Source organism: Berghia stephanieae, chromosome 5, assembly GCF_034508935.2.
Source record: "Berghia stephanieae isolate SIO BIC M18660-M18661 chromosome 5, UCSD_Bste_1.3, whole genome shotgun sequence".
NCBI classification, from domain to species: domain Eukaryota; kingdom Metazoa; phylum Mollusca; class Gastropoda; order Nudibranchia; family Aeolidiidae; genus Berghia; species Berghia stephanieae.
The window spans coordinates 23,241,094-23,254,279 of NC_088364.1; the positions used below are offsets into that span (position 1 = coordinate 23,241,094).

The following is a 13,186-nucleotide window of genomic DNA, read 5'->3' on the forward strand; positions in this document are numbered from 1 at the left end:
ACATTTAACATGTAGGACGGGACATGACGCCTGTTAGGCGATATTACAATTTTTCGGACAAAGACAACTCTGTTAACGGCCAGGTACTCATTTTACACCTGAGTACGGTGAGAGAATGTGAGTAAAGAGCCTTTTCCAAGGACTCAACTATGCGCCGAGCGCGAGGCTCGTACCCAGGACCTTCCGATCCGGAAGCGAGTGTCATGCTACTAGACCACATAGCTGCATCATTACCACTACTACTACAAACACCACCACCACATCATCATCACGACCACTACTACTACAACCACCACCACCACCATATCATTACCATTACCACTACTACTACAACCACCACCACATCATCATCATCACTACTACTACAACTACAATCATCACCACCACCACATCATCATCACTATTACTACTACAACTACAACCACCACCAACACCACATCACCTCACTAACACTCAGTACTACAATCACTACCATTAGGTTTTGGAGCTTTATTTCATTTGAAATAAGGAAGCTTCGGAATTGTATTTGGCATTGTGTTTATATATCATAATATAATTCTAATCAGTTATCTATTTAGAACTAGATACTATACAATATGTATGCCAAATACCACCCCAATTCCCCTTTCTTGTGTGCGGGAATTCCTCTTTCGGCATTGAAATTGAGTGTGAGAGAGTCATCACTACACACATAAACAACAGAAACAATTTAAAAACAAGACTATGACACGCAACCACTCACACACGAGGCTATACTATTTATCCTTTTCTCTATATAGAATAGGACAAGACAAACAATAGCTTGACTCTCGCTACACTTCGCATTGATGTTTGTCGTCTCACGAGTTCAACTCTCGGTCGACCTGTCAATATTCCTTTTTGCCTCGGACGTAATCATTAATAGAATGTTGTGTGGTTTTGACCGTGAAGAGAAACCTTTTAGTCACATTTATATCATTTTAGAGAGATCGTTTTGAATAATTTTGAGTTAAACGAGCGAGCAGCAACTTGTTTTCATGAACGGCCGATCAGCGCTTGTTTACTATAGTAACGCGATTCCCAGCCAACATCAAAATGGCGGATATTTTTCTCATCGAGGCCGCTGGTTGGTTAGCCAATAAGAGCACCGTACGGTTTCCATTGGGTAAATTCCTTGGTGGCGCCAGAACTGAAAGTGAAAGCTCTTTCATTGTCTCGTCTTTCTTCATTCCTGTCATTTGAAATTCGGCTTGCTCGCATCTTACTGAGACAGGAAAAGTAGAAAACGGTAAGGGCTGCCTGAAGCCGGTGATCGTAAAATACTAACGAAAGAGTGAAAATGAAAGGCTTCGTATGGGAACAAAACAGACAATGGACGTTTCGGGTACAAACCCTTCATTAACACAACAATATACAAATAAACGTGGAAAACAAATAAAATATAATGAAAAATAACTTGTATCGTCTGTACTCAATGGTGGTTGCAGTATGAATGAAATGTTAGCGTGGGTAGAGGATAGGGTGCCCCAGGGGGGTGATCTGATTGATAAGAAAAGGTCAGCGTCAGGGAACAGAACCTTCCAGAAAATAATGGAAGATAAAAGACATATAAGTAGTAGTAGTAGTAGTAGTAGTAGTAGTAGTAGTAGTAGTAGTAGTAGTAGTAGTAGTAGTAGTAGTAGTAGTAGTAGCAGTAGTGGTAGTAGTAGTGAGTGGTAGTAGTAGTAATAGAATGGACAAAGTATTATGAAAGAATCGTAACAGGAAATATTATATAACAAATTTTCCTCTATTTTTCTTTAAATTAAGCTATAACGAAAATATACGGGGGAAAAAAAACAATAAAAACAAAATAACCCAAAGAAATAGAATGGACAACATAAAATAAAAAAGAATCTTACGGTGGCTTGAAATAACGAGTCATATCGTTGCCCCAACGGCATCTAACGCGTTAGAAATCAAACTTATCTAAGTGACCAAGTGTTACTGTGTGCCATCGGATAAGTTGGCCTGAGAGCCTGGAATTTTAATTGTTTTTTTGTTTTTTTAATGGTGACGAATAAGTGCGAAGAGGTCTTTGCACTGACGAACAGGTCCGATGTTCGTCAGTGCTGATCAATGGTGGGCGGTTTCACAGACCAAAGAGAGGTTGTCTGTGGGCGGTGGCACCTGTTGTTCAATACTGACCAATAGACACCAGGTTATTGGTCAGTACTGACCTCCAGGCACTGGCGTCTGTTCGTCAGTACTGACCGGCATGTGCTAGCGCCTGGGAGTCAGTACTGACCAATAGCTCTAGCCTTATTATTATTATTATTATTATTATTATTATTATTATTATTATTATTATTATTATTATTATTATTATTATTATTATTATTATTATTATCCAAGAAGGATGAATTTTGGAAGGAGATGGAAATTTTCGACAAATCAGAAAGAGTTTTCATCGGTGCGGACTTGAATGCGCACGTTGGAGAAAGCAATATCGTAGAGGAGAGCTGGTTGGGAAGGTATGTGTATGGCAGCAGAAATGAAAGAATGCGAAGATATTGTAAGATTTGCAACAAAGATGGACTTGGCAATACTAAATATGTACATACTTTAGAAAGAAAGATGAGTACAGAGTGATGTTTTCAGTGGTGTAAGAACGACACAAGTGGATTACTTGTACTGGAAGAGAAATTTGAAGAAAGTATCAGATTACGGGAGAGAGAGAATGGCTGCGCAACATATGATTGTTATTGCGAAAGTGGCATTTGGAAAGAGGAAGATAAAAGAGAAACAAAGTGAGGGGAAAACACGATGATGGAAAGTAAAAGAGGAAGAACAAAGAGAAATATTTGCTACGGTACAACGATGCAAGGAAGACTAGAAATTGGTTTCCCAAAGGAATGGAAAATAACTGCTGATACAATCCGTGAAGTGATCAAAGAAGTTCTAGGGAGATCGCGGGTCTAAAAAATTTTTATTCTCTATTGTCTTCTGCCACTTTTCTACTCACTTCATCTCTTGTTGTTACCAACATAAGTGCCTGCTCCACTCACTTTTAATGAATTAAAAAAAAAGTCACCCCATATACCGGAGCATACTCAATGTCTCAATTGTTTCTAATGTTATATGTGTGTTGAGAATACTGGCTATTAAGCTTAATTGCTGGCAGCCTGGCAGCAGCCTCTTATAGTTCTCACACTACTATGTTATGACGATCGACCCAATCAGCAAAGTCCGGTCCGCATTCGTGCACCGTCGCAAACCCGCCTGGTAGCATCGTCACAACACAACGTTCGACTAGATGCTCTGCCGTTTCGGGTTCTTGCCCACATCGGGTACATGTGGGACATGTGGAAAGTCCCCACTGATGAAGCGCACTTGCTGTTAGGCAGCTCCTCGACCGAAGCCGATTAGCCGCCACCCAGTGTCTCCTCTTACTGGTATCAAAGCCTGGCAACTTCTCACCAAGCTACGTCCCCGCCCCGAGGGATTGAATTCGTCCAATCCGACTTCCATCTCGTATATGCATCTCTGTCCGTAGTCAGGGAAGCTGCGTACAAGGGTTGCAGGGACTTATTTCGGCTCGAAACGGGGGCACCGTCCATTATGCGCTTCAGAGGGGCTTCCCCATTCCCTCTCTCTCTCGGATCTTACTCAGCCAGTTTCCCGTAATCGTCTCCCTCCGGACATCGGGGGGCTGGATCGCTGCCATTATCGGGCCCCATTCTCTAGGAGTTGTTGCCAGCGTTCCTGACACTATGTGCATCGACTTGCGAAGTTTTACATCCACCTTCTCAACGTTTCTGCTTCTACCCCACACTGGAGCGCAATACTCCGCGGTGGAATAGATAGTGCCAGGGCGGACGTTCTCAGGAGCGCTTGGCTAGCGCCCCAGTCGATCCCACCAGCTTCCTCAGAAGACTGTCGCGTTTCTCTATCTTCCGGGCAACTCATTCGAGATGCATCCGATAGGTAAGGCTGCGATCCAATGTCACCTCTAAATATTTTGGATGTGGCTCATATGGGAGTGGCTGGTCCCCGACTATGCACTGCATAGGTGGAATGCAGTGGCCACGGGTTTTGAAGTGTTCATCTTCAGGTACCACTTGTCGAAGTAGGATTTGAGTCTGGTGACGTCCTCGCCGAGTACGCTCTCGAGACGGTTCCACACTTTACTAACGAGTGCCCAGTCGTCCGCGTATCCCAGCCTCAGGGAGGAAGTGTTCGGCATATCGCTAATGTAAACGTTAAACAACATTGGCGCAAGTACCGAACCCTGAGGGACCCCCATTCTTCAATTTCCTTACTTTACTTGTGGCGTCTCACATCGCGACGTGGAATTGTCTTTCCCCTAAGATAGAAGAGAACAACTTCAAGGTTTTTTTGCACCTTATGATCTTTGCAAGTTTGAGCATTAACCCTTCGCACCAGACCGTATCATGCGCCGCTGATAGGTCTATAAATACAGCACCTGTTTGCTGTTGACCTGCAATGACCTGTTCCGTGGCGCACCTCCCTTCCCTGAAGCCCGCCTGCTCGGGTGGCGTCTAGGACCAACAATTTGTAAAGACAGCTCAGTAGAGACGGTTATTATTTTTTGTATGGTGTGGAAATGCCAGTATTTGCGACATTAAGAAAATTGATCGGATAATTGATAAAGCCAGGAGTTATACTCACCCAATTTAACAATGTGAAAGAACTGTTCAAGAGATTTTGTCTTAGTAAAATGGAGAAAGTTATGAAGGATGGCGATCACCCCCTTCGCAAATATATTAAGTTCTCCATGAGGAGCCGTCGCCTTATATCTATAAAAACAAAACAACACGTCACCTTAATTCATTTTTGCCACATGGTGTTCGAATTTTTAACGCACAACTGTGATTTAAATTAAATACTATCTTTTAAATACACCCACAAGTTCGGACTTAAGGCCAGAGGTATGGCCTATCTCAATTTATTAAATTAATATATAAGGTGTTGCTATTGGTTCTTGGTTGTATATTTTTACATTGTATTGATAATATTAATAATAAAATTTTATATATATATATATATATATATATATATATTATATATATATATATATATATATATATATATATATATGTATGTATGTATAATAATAATAATAATAATACATGACATTTATAACGCTCATTTTCATCACTGGGTGATGCTCAATGCGCGAAACAATAATACAGTGACATTATGATACAAATGAAACATTATACAAACTACATCAACATAATATTATCATTATACAGCAATGTAATAACTAAACATAAAGTCATTAATACAAGATATGTTATAATACATCCACATGCTATGTCAAATACGGAAATAATATAAAATAATGATATAATAACATAAACTAAATTAACATTCATATTGGGGTCAAATTACAAAGATGCATTAATCAAGATGTGTTTTAACAAAGAGATGGTGTTTTAACTTTGATTTAAATATTGATAAGGACTGCGCTTCTCTTATTCTTTTAGGAAGAGAGTTCCAGATGGAAGGTCCGACGTGACTGAACGATCTGCCGCCGTAAAATTTATATTTATATTTATTTGTAACAATTAATTTTGTAGAATCTAGTGCAGAACGTAGACTCCTCGTTGGCTTATACGTTTCTAAAAATTCAGTAATATACAATGGTGCTTGATCATTAAGGCACTTATAGCACAATACTGCTAGTTTGAATTCGATTCTCACTTTAACTGGTAACCAATGCAGCTCATACAAAAGTGGCAACGAGTAGGATGTTATCTTCTTTCTTAAAATCAATTTAGCAGCCGCATTCTGGATACTTTGAAGGCGTGATATTTTATCGTTGCTTACATTCGAGATTAACGAATTACAGTAATCTATTTTAGATAGTATGAAAGATGTTATTAGTTTGCATGTTACTTCTCTTGTTAGGAAAGGTCTAACTGAAGCAATTCTTTTTAATCCTATTGTCAAACTTCTACATAGAGAATCAAACTGTGCCTGCATAGTCATATGTTGATCTAGCATTACCCCGAGGTTTTTCACACACGTTGAGAGGTTAATTGTGCACCCATTTATATTTAGAGTAAACTTCAGAAAATCATCTTTCAAAACACTTTTTCTACCACACACCATCACCTCTGTCTTTTCATTATTCAGCTTTAACTTGTTAATTTCCATCCAGCATTTAACATCTCTAATACAGAATTCAACACGGGTAATCAATGATGGGATATTACTAGGGATATCGCTTATATAGATCTGAGTGTCATCAGCATAGAAATGATACATTAATTTATTTTTAACAATAATATCCGAAAGAGGTTGAGTATCAAGAGTAAAAATAACAGGACCAAGGACAGACCCCTGCGGAACGCCGTAATTTAGAGGAAATGTTTCTGATACTGCGCCATCGATCAGAACCGACTGAGATCTTGATGTTAGGTATGATTTAAACCAACTAAGCGCAGTGTCTCTTATTCCAAAAGTAATTTCTAATCGTTTAATAAGTATCTCGTGATCATGTGTCAAATGCGGCCGAAAGGTCCAACATAGTCAATAAACAGACATGATTTTTGTCAATACTATTAAGAATATCAGTGCATACTTTTAAAAGGGCAGTTTCAGTGCTATGATGTGATTTATAGGCAGATTGGAAATTTTCACTTAAATTATTTAGATGGATATGATACAAAAGTCGTTTTAACACAATGCGTTCAAGCACTTTGGATAGATATGGAAGGTTGGAGACAGGTCTGTAATTTTTCAGTTCGTTTACATTTAGATCGGACTTCTTTAATAGTGGTTTAACAATGGCACGTTTAAACGAGTCGGGGACACTACCTGAGACCAACGAATTATTTATAAGTTCAGTTATTGTTGGTAACAGTTCTTCAATACAAGCCTTAAGAATACTAGTTGGGATGGGGTCTACTAAGTCACAATATTTTGATGGGCTATCTAAAATGGCTGACTTCACTTCATCCTCAGTGGCTGGATCGAAAACATGTAGTGGCGTTCCATGGAATGGTCCAAAGCTCGGTGACGATGATGATGATGTATTGTCTAAGTTTTCCCTAATGGATTTTATCTTGCCGTGGAAATAGTTGGCAAAATTTTGAGCTAGTTCGGTGTTATTTCTAGACGCTGGAAGGGGTGTGGATTTCTTACTGCCAAGAAGGTCGTTTGCGGTGGAAAACAGTTCATTGTCGCCATAGATTCTCAACTTTGTGTTTTTACGTTTTATGCATGCCACGTCTGTAAACGAATTTCCATTTTTTTGGATGAATATTATTATTATTATTATTATTATTATTATTATTATTATTATTATTATTATTATTATTATTATTATTATTATTATTATTATTATTATTATTATTATATGGGTCTGTAACTGTCGGCCTCCTTCGCCGGTTTCACGGGCTTCAGGATGGCAACTATCTTCGCATGCTTCCACACTTGTGGGAGCTTTCCTTTTGCACGACGTCAGACATTGCCTCTGCCAGCCAGGCCCCTGCCCTGGGGCCCAGATCTGTCATCTGCATTTTTTGCCAAATTGGGACCTAAAATTTGCCAAAATTTGCCCAAAAAAACCCCAAAATTTGCCAAGATATTTGCCAAAAAGACCAAAATTTGCCAAAAAATTTGCGGAGGAAAACTAAGCGTTTCAGTAAAAATTAACACGCGATACAGAAAAAAATTATATAAAAGACAATTTTTTACATTTAAGGACTTGAGAAATGAAATGACTGTGATTAGCGTTGTTACAAAGATTTTAAAGGATCATTATCCGTAGAGAGTAGCTTCCCTTGGTTTGAGCCCAGGCAAAGCTGCAACATTTCTCAAGTGTCGCACTTTTTTTTCGTTATTTTGCTCCGCTTCTTTTTTTTCCCCAAAAATTTGCACGCGATTTGCCAATTTTCCAAAAATTTGCCACGATTTGCCAATTTTGGGAAATTTGCGGATCGCCCTGATATTTGCGGCCGCAAATTGCCATTTGCGGCCGCAAAAAATGCAGATGACAGCCAGATGCGTCACCATATCGGGATATACGCCGTCTATCCCTGCTGCTTTACCGTTCTTCACATCGCTAATGGCTGCACCCACTTCTCGATCCAACTCATCCGCAGGTAGCGAGTCCAAAATAGTACGGTACGCCTTGCGGACGCCGCGCTCAAAAGCATGATTAGGACCCGTTTGCTACGGTTCTTAATATTCTTGGCAATTGTGTCTGCCTCACATTCCGATGCAGCCTTCGCGTAATTCTGGTCCGGATCCAATTGCTTTATCAAACGCCAAGCGTGGCGGCTGGAGTGTGTAAAGTCGAGACTTTCCACGGTCTCCTGCCACGTTGCTTCCTTCCCTCTGCCAGAGACTGAAGTAGTCTATCGGCTACGTCCTGGTACTGGGTCTGCTGGTACTCTTTGTACAGCTTTTCCGACTCTGCCGTTCAGCAAGGGGTGTAGAATTTTCGTTTGCCCCGTGGAATAGAACGTTGAGCGCTCTTAGCCAGTAGCCTGCTAAATCTGGTTATATTCTCGGACTTGGGAGGAATGGCAGGGCAAACCTGCTCGATATAGGAACTGAATTCCTCCCAATCAGCCTTCCCGAAGTTCCATCTGCAAAGTGGGAGAGACTACACCCTCGGTATTGTCACCCCCGCTGTGACAAGAACCGGCCTGTGCTGGCTGTGCGGAAAGTCCCCGAGGACTGTTCGCTTTACCTGCAGCGGTTCACCGTTCGCGCCTTTCGTAACGAGGGTGAGGTCTGGAGTATACTCCTTCTTATGGCGGGTACCCCTGAAGGTACCCTTGGCTGTAGGATCGTACACTACGTGTAGATCGTTACAGTCCATCCATGAGCGGAGTTGTCTTCCTGCCTCGTTGCAGTCTCGGTAGCCCCATTCGTGATGGTGGCTATTAAAGTCTCCCAGACAGATGGAAGGATGGCTGACCACCGGTATCGGTGTTGTAGTCCAAGTCGCTCTAGGTGGTTTGTAAATATTATGCAAACACAGTCCACCTACTTCCACGGAAAATCGGTTCACCCCATTGCTGTCCGTTACGCTCTCTTATGACTCTTACCTTCGATGGCTCTTTAGCGTAAACGCTAACCCCTCCTTTGAGCCTCGAAGTGTCCTCTCGTTGGACCACCGTATAGCTTGGGATCTGGAATCGGGAAGATTGCGCGCCTGAAAGGTGGGTCTACTGTAATAGGAGGATATCTATGCTATGGGCGGCCAGTAGCTTTGACAAAAGCTCATTTTTTGCCATACTCTGGCTCTCGATGTTGAGGGACAATATCTGCGTCAGGTCGCTATTCCCGACATCGCTTTTCTCATTCGGCAGGCCGCGAATCGAAAGTGTGTTGGGACGCTTGCTTTCTTTTCGAACGTGACGAGACCCTGGCGACACGAACGCGGCATTATTTGGCTAGGCGGCAGACCGCTTCGCCATTGAAAATGCTGTATAGGAACCATCATGAACATAGTAGTGTGGCGCCCGGGATATCGGCTGCTATTCGGTCACCGCGTTGGATCTTCTTTAGTCACACACCGGGACGAGCAGCTCATGTGGCTCGTTGGTTCGATACCCGGGATGGTCTCGTGACGGTCAACCGGGATTTACACCTTAGCCCTCCGTGTGCCTCAAGCCCCCTCACCAGCGACAAGGTCGAAGATCCAAGAGGGGGTAATAGCTGGCCAAACTAACTTCGCGGAGGTTGTGTGTGTTAGATCCGCGATCTCTGGTAGTCGGAATGACCTCCAAGAATGACCTGAGTTTGATACGATTTAATTTATTTTTTTTGGGGGGGGGGGGGGGGGGATCGTGGATAGCTCATACGGTAGAGCCACGCTCTCACCGGCCAGGCGGAGTTGTCGTACCAATAAGGTCGCGGGTTCAAACCCCCATCACCGCCGAGAAATTTTTTTTTATTCTTTATTGTCTTCTGGCACTTTTCTACTCACTTCATCTCTTGTTGTGACCAGAAAGAAAGTGAGTTGTATTCAATAGAACAATGGGATCATTTGCTTCCTTCGCTTAGCAACTCACTTTTCGTAACCGTCGCATGGAATTATGATTTATCTTTTCATTTTATTTTGTTGTATTGAGTCAATCAAAGCGTAGTCTCCGATAATTTATTGAGAGAACGAAATTCTTTGTTATTTTCACAGGTTTGTAAAATCCCACTTGTTTAATTCATAAATTTGCATAAATATTACGTAAACTGGCAAAAGAAGTGACTAGTACGGGACGGGAGGAGCGGATTTATTTGTCTCAGAACAATTTACTTCAAAAAATGATATTTTCCCACAATTTTGGCTTTTTGTTATTACTTGTTCGTAACCTTTCATCTTCAGTACAGGCGCCAACGCCCATGGCTCGGTCGGTACTGACCAACATGTGCCAACGCCATGGGTCAGTACTATTGTTTGACAATCTTATGTAAAAAAGCACAAATTATCAAATGAAACATTGACAAAAAGCTGAAGGTATTTATTGTTTCAATAATTTATTGCTCAGAATATATGAATAAAATATAATGTTTACAAGTCCGATAACCCAAAACCTAAACCAATGCAAAATATTGTCTAGAACAAGCGTTTACCTAGGATCAGTTAATATGTAGAATAACATTGAAGTAAAATTATTCTTGATGTTCTGTCTCTGCGTGAAATCGTAGACCAGGTGACCTTATTTCAAGATAAATAATATAATTTGAAACAATTTAAGCAATTCTAGTATTCACGCTTACTCTACCAGAGAGTTTATACGGCCAACGTAATAAACTTTCCAAATTCTGAAATTGATTGCTAGATTTATATATACATATATATATATATATATATATATATATAATATATATATATATTATATATAATATATATATTATATTATATATATATATATATATATATATATATATATATATATATATATAATATATCCTTTCTTTAAAAAATATAGCTTTGTGGAGAACATTGTGCTTATTTGAGTCAATAAAAAAAAATTATACGGCGCACAACTCTACTGAAAGATTTGAAAATTGGAAATGTATTTTTTACAGATAGATAAACAGATAACTTTATTTCCTTTTATAATTTAAAGTCAGTTTGAAAGTTCGTTGAGTCAAACAGATATCATAAAATACGTACCGACGACACTAACACTTTCAAAATCAACCAATTTCGACACTGTAAAAAGTTGTCAGTTTGGCGTTTTTACGCAAATCGTTGCATTCGAAATAATGTATTCACTGTAAATGTAGCTGCTCAAAGCTCGAAGAAATAAATAATAATGTGAAATTGAATGTAAGCTTCAATTTAATTACAAAAACAGACGTTTCGGGTTTCCCCTTTATCAACAAAACAGGATGAATGAAACACCACTGATGAATGAGATAATGTGGTAGTGGCGTAGTAAAGATGAATAAACAAAACACTGGTTGTATGCTCCTTTGTAAGGAAGCACGAATTAAAATAGAATGCTTGATATTTCTAATAGGTGCGCAATTAATTAAGTGAAAAGAGGGTAGGTGGGGAGGAACAGTGTAATGCAGTTTAGAAAGTGAAATATAAAAACGTGTAGACTGTTGTTGGAAAATAAATACAATGGGATTGAAAATAAATACAAAAAATAATAAATAAGGGATGTCGGTATAAGTATAAATCATTAGTGACAGCAGCAAGAAGTCATCTGTGATTTCCTTTTATAATTTAAAGTCAGTTTGAAAGTTCGTCGAGTCAAACAGATATCATAAAACATGTACCGACGACACTAACACTCTCAAAAACAATCAATTTCGATACTGTAAAAAGTTGTCAGTTTGGCGTTTTTTACGCAAATCGTTGCATTCGAAATAATGTATTCACTTTACGGATTTCAGATCTACACTAAGTTTTCAGCAGTTTTCATCTATTTATGACATCAAGTATTATTATTGCCCATTTGATGCTTTCACTGTGATGGTTTCGGGTCGATAATTCTTAGGTTTAACTTCTTTGGTAATAAATTAATTAATAATAATAATAATCTAAAGAATTGAAATTTAAAACCAGAAAATAGAAGTTGCATTGAAGGTAAAATAAGGTTTTAGAAAGACCTTATTAAAAGTTATGAACAGTCAGCTGGCTCCGTAGCGCAGTGGATAAGCTGTCAGACTCTAACCTTGAAAGTACTCAGTTCAATCGCATTGACATTTAAAAAATGTGGACATTTAAAAAAAGTTTATTTTATTGAGAAATACATCATTTTTGTTGTTATAGTTACTGGACATATATTTAAAACCTTAAATTAATCTATTATTATTATTATTATTATTATTATTATTATTATTATTATTATTATTATATTATATTATTTTATTATTAGTATTATTATTTATTTTTTTTAAACAACATCGGTACCATTCAATGTTATCGACGTGCATTTATATGTAAACGTCGATTGTTATCATTTTATAATATTTTATCATTATCATCAGTGTATTCGTTTACCGCGCCTTTGTCATTTTATTGGGTTTTTTTTTCTTCTTCTTCTTTGTTGTTGTTGTTGTTGTTATTGTTATTTTTCAAAAACTTCCTGTCCCATCATTGTTTAGGTCTATTTACCTTATCTACGCAATTCATTCTACACATCTCTCATTCGTCCTTAGTGTCTTATTCGTCGTGTTTTGTTGATAAAGGGGAAATCAGAAACGTCCACAGTTTGTCTTCGTCTATTAAATTGAGACTTACAATTCAACACTTATCGTTATTTTGTCCTTCGAGCTTCAAGCAGCAACATTTTCATTAATCAACCAGCACCGCCAACGGGGGTGCATAAAAACGGTGCATTTTTGTACACCTCCAGTGGATGTGCATACAAACGCCACCATTCATGATCACCAGAGTACCGTAATACTGTAAGGTAAGTTATCGATCCCAGGATCGTCTTTAAGCTCTGCTCACGTCTGCTACTTCAGGTTTATTTTCGCAGTTGATTTTCTTACCACAAACTGTTTTCACACACGGACACCTGTATGTTGCTGTGTCACGGGTCAGGGCTTACACTTCATGTTGGGCCACACAGAAAAATCAACAGAGGATGTACTAAGTTACACAGACAACGTTGTTTACCAATCTGCCCTCATTAAATGATGGTGGGTACAATATCGAATAAAAATTGTGCTTTCCCCCCGAAATTGCGGGCTTTTTACTAGTATATATATATATAAATTT

General features: G+C 39.2%; 1 protein-coding gene across 3 annotated transcripts in view; it reads right to left on the reverse strand.

Annotated features, from left to right (window-relative positions):
* Nucleotides 1–12,486: 12,486 nt before the first annotated feature.
* The window catches only part of LOC144972617 (17-beta-hydroxysteroid dehydrogenase type 6-like), a 99,370-nt gene continuing 98,670 nt past the window's right edge, over nt 12,487–13,186 (reverse strand). For all 3 annotated transcript variants that reach the window (XM_078914056.1, XM_078914054.1, XM_078914055.1), the window contains exon 8: nt 12,487–13,186. This exon is cut by the window's right edge and continues 1,000 nt beyond it. The gene's annotated coding sequence lies outside the window, so the exon portion shown is untranslated.